At 36.2% G+C, this 17,962-nt stretch overlaps 1 long non-coding RNA gene across 1 annotated transcript in view; it reads right to left on the bottom strand.

Annotated features, from left to right (window-relative positions):
* The window catches only part of LOC136992323 (uncharacterized), a 34,692-nt gene extending 19,992 nt beyond the window's left edge, over window positions 1–14,700 (bottom strand). The window contains exons 1-2 of the long non-coding RNA XR_010884510.1: window positions 14,661–14,700; window positions 12,824–12,997 (exon numbers count right to left, since the gene is read on the bottom strand). This is a non-coding gene — a long non-coding RNA (uncharacterized lncRNA). The remainder of the gene's footprint in view (window positions 1–12,823; window positions 12,998–14,660) is intronic.
* Between the last annotated feature and the right edge of the window lie 3,262 nt (window positions 14,701–17,962).

The following is a 17,962-nucleotide window of genomic DNA, read 5'->3' as shown; positions in this document are numbered from 1 at the left end:
GAGATTAAAAGAAAGAACATTTATAACATCCTACATGAAGCAAACATGAAAAGGTTGCTCAATTGCAAGATAACTGAGTAATGTAACCTTTCAAAGCAGCAACAACAACAAAAAAAAAACGATTAGACCATGCTTTGGATTGAAAATGATTGATTATTTCTGCTAATATTGGAAGCAAAGTTGAATATAATGCTTTTTATGTAATTGCTTTATTGAGTGCTGCATAGCTTTATTTTACAATGTATTCAGAACATTGTGAGTTTACTATTTCTTTAGCTCCTGATACACTAAGACACACACACGCACCCATAGAGTTCCAACATATCTGTCCCAATGATATTGTATTGAACAGGTAAAACAGGTTAAACTATCAAACTACGGTTAGCTCCTGACCTTTCAGTTAAGGTCTACAGGGAATCTCCTATCTACAGGATAATCTAGTAGACTCAAGTATGAGCAGCTGGGCATCCTTTGCATCTGTTCACTAGCTTATTTCCAAACACTGTATCAAAATGCCTTAGATCTGATTTGGGGCCCTGTGTGCTGTAATAATTAAATCATTTCAAGGACTTTGAAAGCCGACTCAACTACTTAAAAATCAATCAAAAACAAGTAAATCAGAGTGAAAAAGATGAATAAATAAATAAATAAATTTTCATCTCTTTACTTCATTTTTATGTCAACTGTAGAGATTAATCACCTTAAAAATAACAATAATATTTCAAGTTTGGGTATTTCTGAAAATGTTTTGTAACTGTTTGTAATACAGATTTCATGGATGGATGAAGGACACATTACAGACGTCACTTTTAGGAAAATATGTCTTCAAAGTACATAAATATTTCTAAAATATCTAAAAGGTAATACAAAGAACTTTTTGTTTTTCACTCTTTGTTTTAATCCCCAAAACAGTCTAATACTTAAAGGTAACTGTAGGGAATTAAACATTCTCATCTACTTTTCAACTTCTTTGATTTGTTATCCCCAAGTGCCAATCACTCATGCTGCCTGCTTTTTTGAAGAGTTCTAGCAAAGGTCAGCAGTCAATTAGCCATCAATGAACACCAAATGCAAGACCAAAAATGTTGGGGCTGCCTGAACTCCTATTATTAAACCAAGCAACATGTTTGAAAGGTTGTAAAAAAAAAAAAAAAAACCATAAAATGCTTAATAGCATTTTGAACATAAATATAATCTTACCTTTAAAGCAGTAAGTATGAAAAATATCAAAGAAGGTGTGTAATACCAAGCTTTATCATTTATTGCATATATTGACTTAACTGAGACATGCTCACCTATCTACAAAGCAAAAATTGGTTTTAAGTACTGTACTTTGCAAGACCCTTAGGGCACAATAACATTACTGTCATCATTTACTGTGATTCCCTGTCTCTGATTCTTCTTCAGTCTTTTCAAAACACTGCAGCTAAGTTTCTATTTCTGTCACTCTACCAGTGTCATTGCCTATACGGCAATAGTTATACACGACCTATATATAAATATATGCAAAAAACATATATGGATAAATACACTTGCACATAGACACTAGCACGCATAGATATACCGTATACTATATACTTAACACAAATATGATGGATGAAATTCATTTTAGTGCTATTTGAACAAGAATATAATTGATATTTTTGTTTTGTTTGCTTTTTCATGTTTGGGGCAAATTCTAAAAGCAAGGCTTTCTTTGTACTTTGCAAAGGAATATAAAATGTAGAGGATTTATATTTCCTTAACATAAAAGCATAAACAATAATAGTTAAAGTTTGCATAGACACTCAGGATCAAATTTCTGGAACTTGGAAATGAATACATGTGTGTTGCCTGTCAGGCACAGGCATGACTTCACACATTGCAAGCAGACTGCTGATAGTGAATGAAGTTAAATTCAGGAATACACATCAAGAATCTTTACAATAATAACAATTTAAATTAAGATGTAGGTATATTGGGCCAAAGAAATATTTGATTCCACTAGAAAAATTAAAGTACTGAATTAGTTTAATTGAAAATACTGAAAGCTTGGGTAAGTTACTTATTCTTGTCTTACAGCGTATACATTTAACACACAGAGTGGCGAATATTTTATTGTAATTAATTTTTATTCCAGCTTGAATTCAGCATTATTACTTTACTAATATGAGCAAGAATATTAAAGTGTTTTTATGAGGGAATGGCAATGAAAATGTTACACAAACACTATCTTATGCGCAATATATTTAACATAAAAATTTTTGAAAAGTTCCTAGTGTTCTATCATTACAACATCCTTTTGCTGCTTGCCTGTAAAGTAACTCCCTTCCAGGCAGCTGCTTCAAAAACAGGCAGTTAATACACACCAGATTTTATTTAAAAAAATACAGAAATAATTTTCCTTTATATTAGTATCTCCATTGTGAAGTTTGGTAAGTAAGATTTTCAATAGCTAGAAACAAGTGCTTGTTCTAGTTAAAAGCAACTGACTGAGTGATATCAAGGAACTCAACTAATGGGTCAAAAGATCTTAAACATGTCGCAAGCTCAGAATTTATTATTGTCTTTGACAGCTTCAGACCTGTAAAATTTATGGATATAAATGTCACACTATAGAGAAGTAAACCATGTTTCACACACAGGTGGATATTTTTTAAACTGCTGGTATTTGAAGGTCTTTGGATCTCTGGGGTGATGGAATAAACCCCAAAGGACATGCATCAGCAAAAAAGTTCAAATAATAACACAGTAAACATCAGATATCATAGCCCTGTATTTAGTCGTGTGGCTATCACCACCAGCCATATTTTATTCTTGCATTGACCTACTCAATAGGTCAATAAAGACCTAAATAAAGACTTACTAAAATATTTATCTTACACATCAAATTGTTTTACTATTTTGAAATTTTAATACTGAAAAATCCTGACTTTTGAAGTAAGTCACATGGTTTGAACTATTACTGCAAATAAAGCACCAAGAACATTTTTGAAGTTGCCACTGGCTATGGCAGGGAATAGGGACTGTTTCATTATCGCTCCTTCTCTACAGAGCGGAAGTTCAGCTCTGCACTTGGCTGCTCTTACTTGGACTAGGTTGGCATCAGCCCCCTTCTCAGAAGCTTCAGCAGAAAGCTTTATGACCCTGCTTTATAAAGAGATACAAACAGCTCCCAAAAACAAGATACTGTGGAACACGGAGAGCAAAACATTCCACCAAAGAATGAGAAAAACTAAGCACCAGCCATACTGGCTAGATAAAGACCGTGAGGGGAGCGGTACCTTCCCGAGGAACGGCTGCGTACCAGGCCCGGCGGCTGCGGGGCCACGGCGGTGCCTGCTCCGGGGCCATGGTGCTCCGACTGGCTTCCCTTTGAACATATGCCCTTTCAAGTGAAATTAATCTATCTCTTTATCACTGCTGCAGCATCTGGAGCCATAATCATTACCCAACTGCTGAGAAAGAAATGAAACCACTAATCGCACAGGGAGTAGGGCTTAGCGTTCAGAGCAGGAAAGTTTTTATTAAGTTCTAATTTGGAAAGCGATTTTTCATGGCTAGCCTTCCAGGACGTGCCACACAAAAGCAGGATATACTCCGGCAACTGTCTACAACTTATCCCCCAGCATATAGAACCAATATATTTAGAACTTTAATACTGAAATTTTAACATGCTTTTCCAAATTTAGCTCCATAATCCTAAATCACTGTTCTTCTCAAGTATGACACTGAGATAATTTTAACCATAAACTTTCAAAGGTCTCTAGAAGAAGTAACTGCAGAAGTCTACAAAGTGATAGACAACAGGCAAAGTTACCAAGCGAGCACCATATTTTGCCTATAGATTTACACAAAATGCTCCTATTGATCTCAACAGGAACTTTCTGTGCAAACTGAAGCTAATATATATTTGAATCTATTACATTAAGCAAGAATTTCATTGTATCTATCAGTTAGCTGAAGGTAACTAAAACAAGCCATATGACCACTACACCAATAATCTGGATTATCATGAAATATGCCTCATTCCTTTTAACTTCTCCGTTGCCACTTCCAGGCTTACACTATTCAAAGTTTTCAAAAAGAAAAAAGGAATAAAAAGAGACTACGTGGATGACAGCAGAACTACTCCTATACATAGCAGGAAAAATTTTAGGGACACAGTGGTATCAGATTACCCAAAACTCATGGTCCTAGAAACTGTCAACTGTGTTACCTGCATACTGAGATTAACAATCCGCATCTGCACATTCATCCACAATAGCTCTGTTATCTAATAGATGATAACTGAATGAGGGCGATTACCCTATATACTGAAGTTGTTCAGTTAAGTGGCTAAGTGAAACCCATGTTCAAACTAACTTAAGATACAATTATTAAAAAAAAAAAAAAACACACACACACACACACACACACACACACACACACAGATGGGGTACTGAACAGCAGTAGAATGATTAACTCTAGAGTAGCACTAGAATAGGCTGAAAGTGTGACCACCCATTTTTAATACTCCGCCTATATGTAACAGAAATCTTCCCAACAGCTGCATTCAATTAAAAAAAATTTAACCCCAAGGAAAAAGTACAAAAACATCTCCATCTGTTTTTCTTGCCACTCACTGTGCTTCTTTTATGAGTGAAATATGTACAACAATACAATCCAACAAAGTTGAATGAAAACTACTACAATTCCAATAATAAGGTTTTTTGTTTTTTTAAAAAAACATGAACAATTTAAGAAGCCACTTTTGCAGATTTCCCCCTGTGACCCACAGTTCTATTCCCATAGTAACTATTGAGGAAAGAAAAGGATAACATGGCTAACTCCTACTTTTCCCAGTACCAACAAAAAAAAAAAAAAAGGGAAAGAGCACCTCATTCTCAAAACCTATTATTCTCAGGAAGGGAAGAGGGACATTAAAAGATTAGCACAAATCTCCTGTGCAATCTAGTTTAAACAACCACCTACTGAACACTTGATGCACTTGATGTTGGTTGGACAAAGATATTTGTTAAAGTGTGTAGTCTTTGTGTGAAAGAACTACTGAAAGAGTTTTGCAAGCCCACCAATAACAAAACTACCCGGGGCATGCTGTAAAAGCTTACGACCAAATGCAGCAAGCATGGTCCTCAGCCTACCAGCCATGCTAGCACTCAGTACTTGTCTCTGCTGAAGAACTCGTATCCTGCATATTTTCCTCAAGCATGCAAAGTGTTAATGTTAATATATATTTCAGTTTCAATTCCGTTTCTCCTTAGCTTATCTTTTTTCTTTGACCAATACTCAAGGCTTCCAGTATTGCTTGCTGCAGTACATTTTTCTAGGAAGACCACAGAAGCTAGCAACTCTTTCTCCAAGTAATACCACGAGAAAGAATGTTTCGGTTTGTGTCTTAGAGTCGCTGCGGAAAAGCCAAGCTAATAAGAACATAGTAAGGTCTCAAGACAAGGAGAAAGGGCACCAGTTTACACATTTCCGCTCCTCCGCCTCTGCTTCTCAACCCTTACTCCTCCAGCAGTAATTCAGATACCTCTCATGCTCATTAGCATCGTCTGAGCTAATGATGCCCATCCTGCAGCCTTCGGCCCACGTGCTTCCCTTTCAGCTGGAGCCCAGGCCGCAGCAGCAGGAGCCGGCCCGGCCACAAGCGTGCCCCCGGCTCCCCGGCACCTTCGTCCAGCCGGGCTGGGAGAGCCACTTCCCAGCGTCAGAAACATTCCTCAGATATGTCGAGCTCTTCTCATGTACCTTGGTCCAACGCCCTGACAAACTCACTGCCATTCGCTGTCTGAGGACGCAGTGTATCCGCTAATTTTGAAATGTCTTACAGACATAAAAACTTTGTTCCACCCATACAAAGGGTTACAAAAGAAAGCAACAGCTGCATCTCCATGACTCCAAGCTTGGTTTATATATTAAAGAAGTAATACCAGATGGGGATACAAGTATCAGCAGAACTGAAATGATAAGGGTGAGATGAAGTAGCATAAGCATATATAATAAAATTTAGAGGTGTGTGGAAGAGAAAGGTGAAAATCGGGTAGGAAAGGGTCAGGAATCATAAGGAGAGAAAGCAAGCTAATTCACAATCCAAAACAACGGCTCTCCTTTCAAAGAAAATATGAGATCAGCTTTGAGGCCACCCTTAAATCTTCTCCAACATCAGTGATTGATATGAGCCAGCAAGGAAGGGGGAAAAAAAAAAAAAAAACACAGGAAACAGAGGAAAAGGAAAGTACAAGAAGAAAGTGAGAAGGAAGGGAGCTGGGAGCCGAGCAAATGGGCTTCGGCTCTGGGAAACAGGCAAGAAGAAACAAAAAGGAAGAAAAGAAAGAACAGAAATGATAGGAAGATAACAATTAAAAGATTTTGCCAATGATCAGAAATTTCCCCTCCAATTTGCCATTCTAAAAAAAAAAAAAAAATTATAAAACTTAAGGTGTTATTTGCCTTCTTTCATCACGGTGTTTGGGAGGAGGAGAAGGCTTCAAGACTTTTCTTTACCCCGTTGCTGAAGCCACTTCTTTAAATCTGCCTTTGGATATTATCAACCATGTTATATGTTGACCAGAGAAAAACCTGCTCTACATTTTCCTAACATTATGCATTATTTTCCTTATTTTTTTTTTCTTATACAACCTTGCAGTAAGCAAACTGAAGATTTCAATTCCTTTTATTTTGCCACTGCAAAAAGACATTTGGATTATTTAAGTTGGCTGTTGAATTATTCCTGAGAATTTTTTTAAGTGATACTTCACCTTTTTTACAAAATAAAACATAAAAAATATTTTGCGACTTATTTTTTAAAAATGTTGTTTTCATTAATCTACCAGGCTAACTTTTCAAATACCTTGAAATTTAAATTTCATTTTCTGCTTATTAAGTTTTGCTGCAAGTGAAATTTTGCATAACAACTTCTGTTACAAAGTTTCACAGAATCAGTGACTTAAAAGTTTTTGCAGAAATATAATGTATATTGTCCCATAACAAATGCTCTTTGTAAAGAATGTTTTAGAACAACTTATAACTATTTTTAAAGTAATCTTTTATATTTAAAGCATTTTTAAAAGGCTATTTAAACTAACGGATTAAAGACATGAGAACTGTTTCAGACTAAACTGTTTACAAAATGTTCAAAAGAGTGGCACCTATGTGCTCCTAGGATATATTAAGCAGGACACTTCTAGTGAAGATTGCAAAATATCAGCAGGTCAAATCTCATCTGATATCTCTGATATAATTCTGAAGACCCATGTTTGACAAACTGGATCGAAGAGGATTTGTTTAACAACAGGGGGCTTGAAGAGCTTGGTGTCTTTACTTTGCCAATAAATCAGGAACAAATACCAGGGAAAGAAGAGTTAGTTAAACTGAAGAACAGTGTGACACAAGAACAAAGGCATAAACTAGTTGGGAATAAAATAAAAAGTGAAAATAAGAAAGCTTGTAATTCTAGACCTACTTTCCCATTACCAAGTTTATCACAAAATTCTGACTAATTTTAGAATGGAACTTAATAGGGTTTTTTAATAATTAATTAATCGTTGCTGCTGTCAATATGATGTGATTGCAACCTATGACCCAAGAGAACCACTGTAGTCCTAAATTCTTAACATACTGAAGAACTTTAGGATCATTCATAATTTGATTAAATCAAGACTGAATTTCAATTCTAAAAATACTGAAAATTCCATCCATCAAGAAAACATAAGAATAACCTACAATGAGAAAGAACATTTGCTACAACAGTAGGAGTTTGTAAGCGTCAGGTAGTCTGAGAAATATCACAAAGCTTCCACATACCTACAACAAAAAGATCACTAAAAAGATATTTGCACTTCATTCTTGCATTGTTTTCCTATCTAATAAAAAAAACCACTTAATCTGGGATAGATTGCCATTCTTAATCTTGTAGAATTTTTTGAAAGATATTACTCATCCAGCAGTGTTATCTTCAATTAAATCTCTCTTCAGCAGGTTTGAGATCTACCGTCCTTTGAAGATAAAGATGTGGAGTCCTTTTAACACTTGGTGTATTTAGGTAAAAGTTTGTCTTTTAACATGTAAGGTCAAAGGCACCTCCAAACTAGCACTTGGTATTCCTGAAATTAAGATCCTGAGAAAGGGTACTTTAGAGCAGTATTATCTGAGAAGAGAGAACAAAAGATCTTTTTCATCTTACTCATAACTGGCTCACCCACATTCACTAGTAGTTCAAAGGTTCCTCAACGTTAGAAGATGTTCTCTGAAAACTTGATTTCATACCCTTTCCATTATGGATTGTGCCTGAAGACTAATGATCAAAAACTAATGGTTAACTTTTTTTTTTTTTAAGAATCCCTTTCAGATACTGGTAATAACTCTGACGAAAGTTTTGCGTGTTCACCTGTGGCAATAAAACTTCTGGAAGACAGGTTTGGTGACCTGTAAGTCCACAAATACCAAAAACCATTAATGGTTTATTCTTCAGGTAAAATCTCTCCTACTGTGATCAGCTGCATTACAAGTTTATTTCCCAGTCTGACATCTTAGTTCCAGCATCTTCCCAATCACGAGAGTAATCGCGTCCCTCCTGGCCTGCAAGCCCATTGGGATCTATTTCATGGACTGAATTACAGATGAAGGAGTCACTGGGACAGGCCATCTGGATTTTTAATTGACCTCTTCTTCCCTTCTGTACTATACAGTATATTATTTCCATGTTAAACAGCATTTTTACCAAATTTTGAGAACTTTTCCCTAAAAATCAAAATAGCTTCACGATACAAAAGCATTTTAATAATACTCCCTGTACTAAAAAAAGCTACATCACAGCTGTAGCTCTGATAGTCACCTTCATGGCATACATCTCTTATTCCTTTCAATTTTGATAACATTTTGGGGACACAGCACATGCGCTGTTACTGATGTGTGGTTTATAGAGGAGCTAAAGACATCAGAAGTGATAGTGAGAATGCAACTTGCCAATATAACTACAAGTGCCTCTGGGAAGGGCTGTTTTTTCTGCCAACAGTGATTTATGGATCTCTTCAAAGCATTTTGTAATCCTAATTATCAGTCCCTTTGCTGTAAGACACCTGAAGGATTTCCTGTGTTGCACGTATTTTAGACTGAAGAACTTAATTTCAGAGTTTCTCCACAAAATAAAAACTAATGTTGAGGATTCGTGTGTAGTAATATTCTATTTACAGTTTTAAAAGGTTGAGTGGCCATTATTATAACATTGTCATATCTGCATTAAAGAAATCCCAAGCACTTTTAGGACCATTCAAGAGATGAAGAAAATTAACATGGTGAAATATGCACATTGCTAATTGGATATCACATTAAACAATATTAATTTACAAGGGTTTAAAACCAATTACATTTTCTCAAGATTATATCACTAGAACTGCTTTGTTAGTGAGCAAGTGCTGAAAAATTATTCAGCTACTTAAGGTCGCTGAGTAATTTAATTGGTATAATTATCGCTTTCATGTTTGGCTGGTGGTCACAAAATAAGTATCTGATAAGAAATATCTTGAAACCAAAAGATACAGTATATAGATATTTAGATATTAATATATCCTCTAGAAAACCAGGAGCTAAAAATATCTGATTTTTTAAAAGGCCACAAACAAGTAAAATACAAGTGCTAACTCTTTGAATAGCTGAGGAAAGAGTATGTACAATCTATTCCAAAACCACTCTGCCAAGCTCTTAAATTTTAGAAATATAGAGCCAATTTTGTTTGCAGATGCAGTGACTTCAATACAACTGCTCTCATCTACACCAAGACCACCATGCCCAGGGTGAAAATATATGAGTCTTCATTAGATACAGACAAGAATTTAGGTAAAAATAAAAAAAAACTGCTTTATACACCAGAGTGCTGATACAGTGCATTTTTTGGCATCACCATTAAGAACGTGCCTCTGAACTCCTAACTGCCAGGAAACGCCACTAGAGCACCTATAAATTCACTGTCTTAAAGCCACAGCTTCCAATAAATTATAATCTTCTCATTTGATTACAAAGCATGGAGCATTTTAATAATAAGTTGAATTTCTCTAAAGCAAGTAATTAACTTGCCATGCTTGCAACAGACAATTCAAGGTTTAAAAACAAAACAGATTATCTTTTTTCCCATTAGGAATTGCTCATTTCTCATAAAAGACCATTTCAGTAGAAAAAGGCAGTAAACACAGGTTTTCTTTCTATCAGAATGGATCTGCTCAGTTCTGACATTAAAAACTACTTAATATTAGCTTCAGTATGCTCTGTATTTATTTTTTGTATTGGACACACTGGTCCTCAAAGTGTGGCATGAATTCTTCTATTATATATGACACAAACTAGGCCAATATCTCTAGACTCTAAATCCCAAAGTTATTATATTACTAATATCCTACAGCAACAGGTTATGTTAACACCTTGACTCTCCGGATCCACTTGTTCCATCCAAGTTATCATCCCTTTCTTCCCAAAACATCTTACTGTAATCTCTTGCAAGAAGAATGCACCATTGTGATTAACTCTTCCTGAAAAACCATGTAAGGCTAAGTTAAAAAAAATTAAAAAATAAGGCATACAAAAGCAAACCACATATGCAATCCTGATGGCAGAGTTATGCAATTATCTACTGACATTCTTCTGTAATTAATTTCAAGGTCACTGCATTTTATTTTAAAATACATGCTCCTAAATGCTTCTGAAATGAAATCTGCAACACATACATAATGCCAGAATTATCCAATAAAAGTCATTAGAGATTATTTTCTATGTCATGACACTGTAAAAGATACCTAACACCGTTTTGTCAAGATTTTCCCAAAACAAATATACATTCAGACAGTAAAGATAAATTTCAGCCAGTTGTATTATTTCTTAGAACAACTATAAAAGACTGAGATTCAGGATTTAGAAATGCTTTTTTCACTACTGCAGAGCTACTTTGTTAACTTCATAAATACTACCTTGTTTCATTAGCAAAACATAAAATGTCTTGGGTGAACATACTCTTCATTTCAAAAAAAAACTAAATGTTTTTTGGTTTCAACTTTAGTAAATTTTAATCAAGTTTTCAAAAAAAATACTCCTAAACAAAAATGAAAATTTTGTTTACAAATATAAAAGGATTTAGACTTAACTTGAAACCCTTTCTTTTTGCCAAACAAGATAAATGATGCGGCTCAAAATTCACAAATTATTTTCATTCAGAAATAAAGTTTCACACAGCACTGTTTTCTACCTCTAATCATTACATATGTAGAGAAAGTGCACAAAAATTCAGGATTCAACCTTTTTAAAACTAGCCTTGAGATGTCACTGTGGGAGACATGAGAACCAACACATTCTTTTTTCTTGCATCCAGAAAACGAGCTACGAGCTCCATGATGGACACATCACTGGACTTTCAGAGCACAGTATCACATGTCCATGGAAGCTTGTGACCATCTTTTCTTAGTTCTAAATATATCTGCATCAGTTTTTGAAGCATCAGTAGTTCTTTACTGTCAGCTAGAATCATGAAGTCAAAATAAAGTTTTACGAATTCCTATGCACACCTCTAAAGACTGATGGTACAATACATTTCAGATCTGAAGAGAAGTATAATAGAACAGAAGGGTCTAATTTGTCCTTAAGAAAACACCTCTACCTTTCAAAGCTTGTTCAAAAATCATGTATACAACAGTGAATTGGAGAAAGACAGTTTGTCAGTTTGTGCTGCTGTTCACTTCCTCTTCATTTTACATGCACAATCTTGTGAAAAATTTGTTTAGAAATACTCTGTCAGATCCTGCCTAACCAGCACTGTGCCCCTCTGCAGCGGCTAAGACGAGAAACTTGCAGTAACCCTATCAGAAGGGCAGGAACCCTCCCAGGACAATCGTTTCATCATGTGGCTACTTCTGTCTATTACCTTCTCTTGTACTATGATTAAAAAAGAAATAAACAAACAAACCAAAAAAAAAAGCATTTCCTCCCCCAAAAGGGGGGATATTATGTTTTTATCAAATTTAACCACCCTGTTGCTTGGCCATAAATGGACAAGCCTTTTTTATCTTGGTATGTCTTTGGCCTCAGTGGTATTCCTGAGCAATGAATCCCCCAGCCCAACTGCCTATTCCTGATCAAGTACTTTCTTTGAGTAAAGATTTCCTGAATTTGCCAGTCCTTCCATATCACTGAACAGTCTTTGTTCTCGTGTTATGCTACAAAATAAGCATGTGATTTACAAACCATGTATCACGCTTGGTTTTATGCATTTTTATCCTATCATCTCTTCTTTATCTCCTTCCTAGCACTAAGGATCTCAGTGTTATCAATACGACTCCAAGAAAAAGTTTTCAACACTGTGTGCATCCAATTTTGGACATTCAAACATTGCATGCATCCAATCTGATTGATGGACAGGAGGAATTCACTAAATATACCAATGAAATGCTAAATATGGGTATATGAACCAAGAATATGTAATTTTGACTCAGTTCATTCTGAAAGGTGTTGGTGTGACCTTTTCATTCAAATGTGAAAAGAAAATGATTAAATATTTCAAAAGAAGCAACATTCAGATGACATCAGTATCTGATAAGTTTTTTACTTTTAGATTAAAAGCACTAAGGAGTCCAAAATTCTATTCTAAGGTCACTCAGGTGCATAACACTGCAATAAAAATGAAGATTACTAATTTAAAATAAAAAATAAAACACCCATTTTTCAGTTAAAAAAATTTATAAACAGAAGACATTATCAGGCTTTTTTATTTCTTACTATGATAAAATAGAATGGAGAAAGAGCACTCCATCCTCAAATGCAGAAAATGCATAGTAAATAAGCCAACACAACTTTTTCCTACCTGTTTTCCAGATAAACCGATGATCTTTCCTGGCTTCCAGATCAGCCGCTTGTAACAGTAAAAATACAAATAAAAGGAAGGACTTCCCCAGGCTTTGCCATGCCCAGTGAGGAGAAACCCAGGTCTGTTGTAGAAGCATAATTCAGATAATACCGTCTCTTGTCTTCTTCAGTCCTATAATCAATCAAAAGAAAGTTTCTTAGAAGACTTATAACACCAAGGCAATAGGCTCAGTCGAAGGGTAAAGTGCTGGCACTATATTTCATAGTCCCTGTGTGCCTGATTCACTGAGGACAAGACTGTTACAGAGGCTCAACTTGGAGGGGGAGAGAGCGAGGGAGAGACTGGCAGCTCCCAGAGGGCCTGCAGTCCCATCCTACAAAGACAGCCATTGTAAGGGCTTTTAGCAAGTTCTTAAAAAAAGATCTGCCAGTGCAAATAAATGACAAGGGATCTGATAACAGTGTGTCACATGTCCCTTCTTTTTACGATTTAATTTATCTTTAGCATGAATATTATCACGTTATAGGCAGATTAAACCAAAGCTGGGAATGGATTCAAGGGGCAAAATTCAGCTCTGAATATAGATCCCATGTCCTACATTTTAAGATCACTGACAACTGAAATACCAGATCTGGAAATGTTTTAGCTCCATACAATGTATTAACATAGTATTAACAGAAATAACATGAGAAATACAGCAGGAAATTCAGGGAAGCAGGGGACTGCTTATGAGTACATGATGAACCAGCTTGGAAGGGAAAACCAGGAATTACCCAGGTATATACCAACTACCTGCTTGCTTAGGGGGATTTTTTTTGTTTTATGCAAGTTTCAAGATACCTTTTTTGAATCCAAACAGCTTTGAAATATCAAAACATGTTCACAGTACATGCCACACTCGATAAACAAGAGCTACTTTCTGAGGTAAATTTACATATTAAATTTTTCTTATATAATAACTTTTGTATTTATATCATGTTTATATTCTCAGCACATCTCTACTTGTTATTACTGATTAATCCTACTTTTATAGGTAAAAATGTCACATGCATATTGGGGTAAGCAGAGAGGTAAGATCCGTCTTCGACATTTGTCTTCACTAGCATAATCTTGGTGATTTTCATTAAAATTATCAGTTATTACAAGTTTAGTGGAGAAAATTTCATTACATTTCTAACCTTATGAAAAGCAACATTGTTATAATACATAATACACAGTATAGTTCTTGATAAGAAATTGAAGATAAACCTGAAAATAGTATATACTGAATATACAGTAAAACTTTTAATTTTAAACTGTATTTAAATTACTTTGAAGCATTTACTGTCATGATCAATTCATGTAATTATATTTAATCAGATATTGACTAACTGCAATGGTATATACAATGTTATATCTGTTATCTGGTTTAGTTCATTCTCATGTTTTATACAAGCAGCAAATTGCACGACCTGAAAAACCTGTCAAATTGAACAAACACAGTAATGCAGGCTACGTAACAGGTTTATTGCATTCTCATGTTTTCTGGGTTAATTTAGGGTTTAGAATTTCGCATTTAATTTAGAACGTGATCTGCGGAGTCCCGACACTTCAAGGGCGCAATGCAGACCATCAGGGGGCCTTGTAAGAAGCCCACGTGAAGCTCGGAAACTTTGGGCATTCTTAGCCACGAGCCACCGAGGGCTCCGTTCCTTGGCAGAAGGATGTTACCCCAACACAAGCGCAGGAGAGAAGACCTTAAGAGAGAGAGCGCGGCTCTGAGCCATCCTGCAGTTAAGTGGGGCGTTTTTTGTTTGGTTGGTTTTGGCCATCGCTCATTGAAGTCAGTGCTCACCTCAGAAAGAAGAGTTGCGGATGAGCGACTCCCCTAGTATCCTCAGCATTACAAGTACCACGTATGACAGTCAGCAAACAGAGTCACCAGCTTTCTGTCGGGGAAAGAGACGGGATTAGTGACATTGGCTCCAACACTGCTCACGCTCAGAAGTGCGATGCAAGCAAAGAAGTTAGGCAGATGCTCCAAGGTAAGCGCTGGCTCAGGGCCAGCGTGCCCAACGCGGCGCGCACAACACGTGCGAGCTGCAGGGCAGCTCTCCAGACCCGGGAGAGCACAGTAAACACAACATGTCCTGCACAGCTCCAGGCACGGAAAGGGCAAATCCAAGGAAAACTCAGCAACAGCTGATAAAGATGCTGAGATTTTTAATGAAGTGCAAGGAGCACTAATCAGCTTCTTTCTAAATATACTTCCTCCTTCTCAGCGTTAAAAGGGTCAGTAAACAGCAGTAAATCCCCGAGGGTAGCAGACTCCTGCCCAAAACAAGGGGTTTCACATATGTTCATTCTCTGGGCAAGCGACAAAGATAACAGACTGCTACTCCCTGTGGAGCAAGAATAGAGATTACATTAAGTCAGAAAAACTAGAAATAAATTAGACACCATGAGACTGATTCTAATCTCACCTACACCAGCAAAACTCAGCAGAGTCCACTGGCTTACACCACAGTAAGCACAATAAAAATTTGTCTGTGTATCTCAGTTTGTATAACACAATTTGGAACAGGAGCAGTTCTGTCCTGATACGATAAAAAAAATTATTGCACAGGCAACATACGCTATCTACAGAAACATGAATAAATTACATTATGAAGGCCACCAACACTTCACATCAAATTTAGTTACAGTATATCTCAGCTTCCAAATGTGTCAGCATGGCTAGCTGTAAATTGGCAAATACAGAGGAGAAAAAGAAAAAAAAAATAATGGAAATTCATATTTTAAAATTTGACTTCATTGAGACTACTCATGATTAAATCCATGTAACTGCTTAAATTTGTTCAAGATGCATGCTTTACCTGAAAATTATCTTGCTCTTCCAAAACTGATTATCTGGATTTATTCAATATCCTTTAGAATACAAGCCTGGCAAAGTAAACTTCTGCACTAATAGATTCTCATGAAATTAAAATAATGAGGTGACCCACTGTTGTCTTCTTCACATTTGAAGCGTTAGACACAAGCATCCTCTTAATTTTGTTCCATTCGTATGGCATCTTGGTCAGAAAAATAAGGCTATCCTCATCCATTAGTTACAAGGCAGTTTTGAAAACGACATGTGCAAGTTTTCTGATGATCTTGAAGCATTATCTCATTCTCTGCTAATTCCATTAATGACAGAATTGAACAAAACTAGTTTTAAAGAACAGACTTTCACTTAGACACTTAAATTTCTACTGAAAACAAGCTATTCAAGTATAGTGTCAATGTTATAAATGAATAAATATGCACAGAGTTTACAAACATCTTATTTTTCTAAAAAGTTCAAAATTTAATTTAATTTTGAACCTCAATGAAATACCCAGCAGTCAAATCCTGGCCTAATCCCTGCGTAGCTGGGTGAAGAAAAAAAGTCTCCCTGAAACTTTTCCCGTTTCCCAGCCCACTGTGCAGACAACCGCAAGACACAGCCGAGCGCTCGGCAGCAGATGTTTCCACGTAACAGTCACTGTGCTAATCCAAGAAACATCAGAGTCCTCAGAAGCATCCAACACCGCAAGACAAAAGATTGATGGTCCAATTTTTACTCCCCAGTCTACACAGATTGCACTGCTGGAAAAGGGACCAGTTGCTGCTTCTGCAAGTATCTGCAGGACACGATATTTCTTTAGACTTTCTGCACCATTTCAATGGTTTACGAAAATTCAGTCTGGCTCTGTTCCAACATTTATACAGTATTTATTAGCGAACTTAGAAAAAAATCAATTTAAACAGATTTGAATCTAAGATATGATTTTAGCCATGTTATACATCAACTAAACTCCTCTCAAGTTCACCGGGAGTGACAACCTTCCACATCACAGGTAAATCTGACCTACTTTTTCCAGGTGTCCTTGTAAGCATATTCTTCTCATATTTTTCTATGAGAAGAATATGCTTACAAGGACACCTGGACAGTGCTCTTCATTTAAAATACATGATGCAATTAGAATAATCCCAAACAATTTAAATAGCAACAAAAAAAGAAACTGCAGATCTTATATCTGGCTATAAATCATCTGGCAGGTATCTAGTACAAAGATAAGCGTCATTAATCATGAATAAATTTTCTGAACACAAACGTAAATAGCAATTATGTAACTGTATGCCTGCCACGTACAGCACAAACCCACTACTTGCGATACTCTAAGACAATTTGGTCCTTTATAGTATACTCTTTATCCCCAGGTAGCAGTAAGTCTGTCTCACCTTCTCAAAAAACTGTTATCCAAAAAATTCATTCTATTCTGTTCTAAAATCAGCAGAATGCCTGGCCCACAACCACCCACAGACACTGTAGACCATCGCTGGGGCATACGTCTTCCAAAAAAAGGCTACTAGTTATTTTAGATATACTAAGTTTAAAAAAAATGAAAATGTTTGCACACCCATATAAATCAGACTAGGAACAGATCCTACATGTAAGTGCATATGGCATGGGTATATGTGCATACTGCCCAATTTTTTAATGTAATACTAAATGCAGTTAAACTAAACTGCCTTTATTTCCATATGAAAAATAAACACTAGAGAATCTTCCACTTACACATTTGGAGAAAGACAGGCTTCTGGTTAAAGCACAGGCACCCTAAATTCTATTTTCAGCTGTGTCAAACTGTGTGAAAAACCACTCAAGGTCACATTCTGACACTAATACTTTATTCTACAAGTACTCCCATTGATTTCAGTGGAGTGACTCTGCATATATGAGAAGGGTAGCTTGATTTTCTATACCCCTACCTCTTCATCTGCAAACCTCAGTTAAGGACATTTATGCTCCTTCCAAAAGCATTTTAAAATCCGGGATGAAAACACACTGTGCAAACGCTCCAGATTTATAGATTTGGTTGACAATTGCCTGTGACCATTTTTGTCGTAAGCAGTCACTCATAGGGAATCAAAATATTAAGCTGCATAATTCTTTGGTAATTTCCTACAATAACTGCAAGGGTAAATAATGCCTAAGAGAACATCTGCTGTTAATACATCTACATATGGAAGATAATTACAAACGATTACTAGACAGTCTAAAACAGCCTGCTTCGGACTAGGAGTAAGCTTGCATACTGCTCGCTGCGTTCATGCTCCAGTTCGCACCCA

Source organism: Apteryx mantelli, chromosome 6, assembly GCF_036417845.1.
Source record: "Apteryx mantelli isolate bAptMan1 chromosome 6, bAptMan1.hap1, whole genome shotgun sequence".
NCBI classification, from domain to species: Eukaryota; Metazoa; Chordata; class Aves; order Apterygiformes; family Apterygidae; genus Apteryx; species Apteryx mantelli.
The sequence above is the reverse complement of the archived record's forward strand: the minus strand, read 5'-3'. Positions and strand labels throughout refer to the sequence as shown.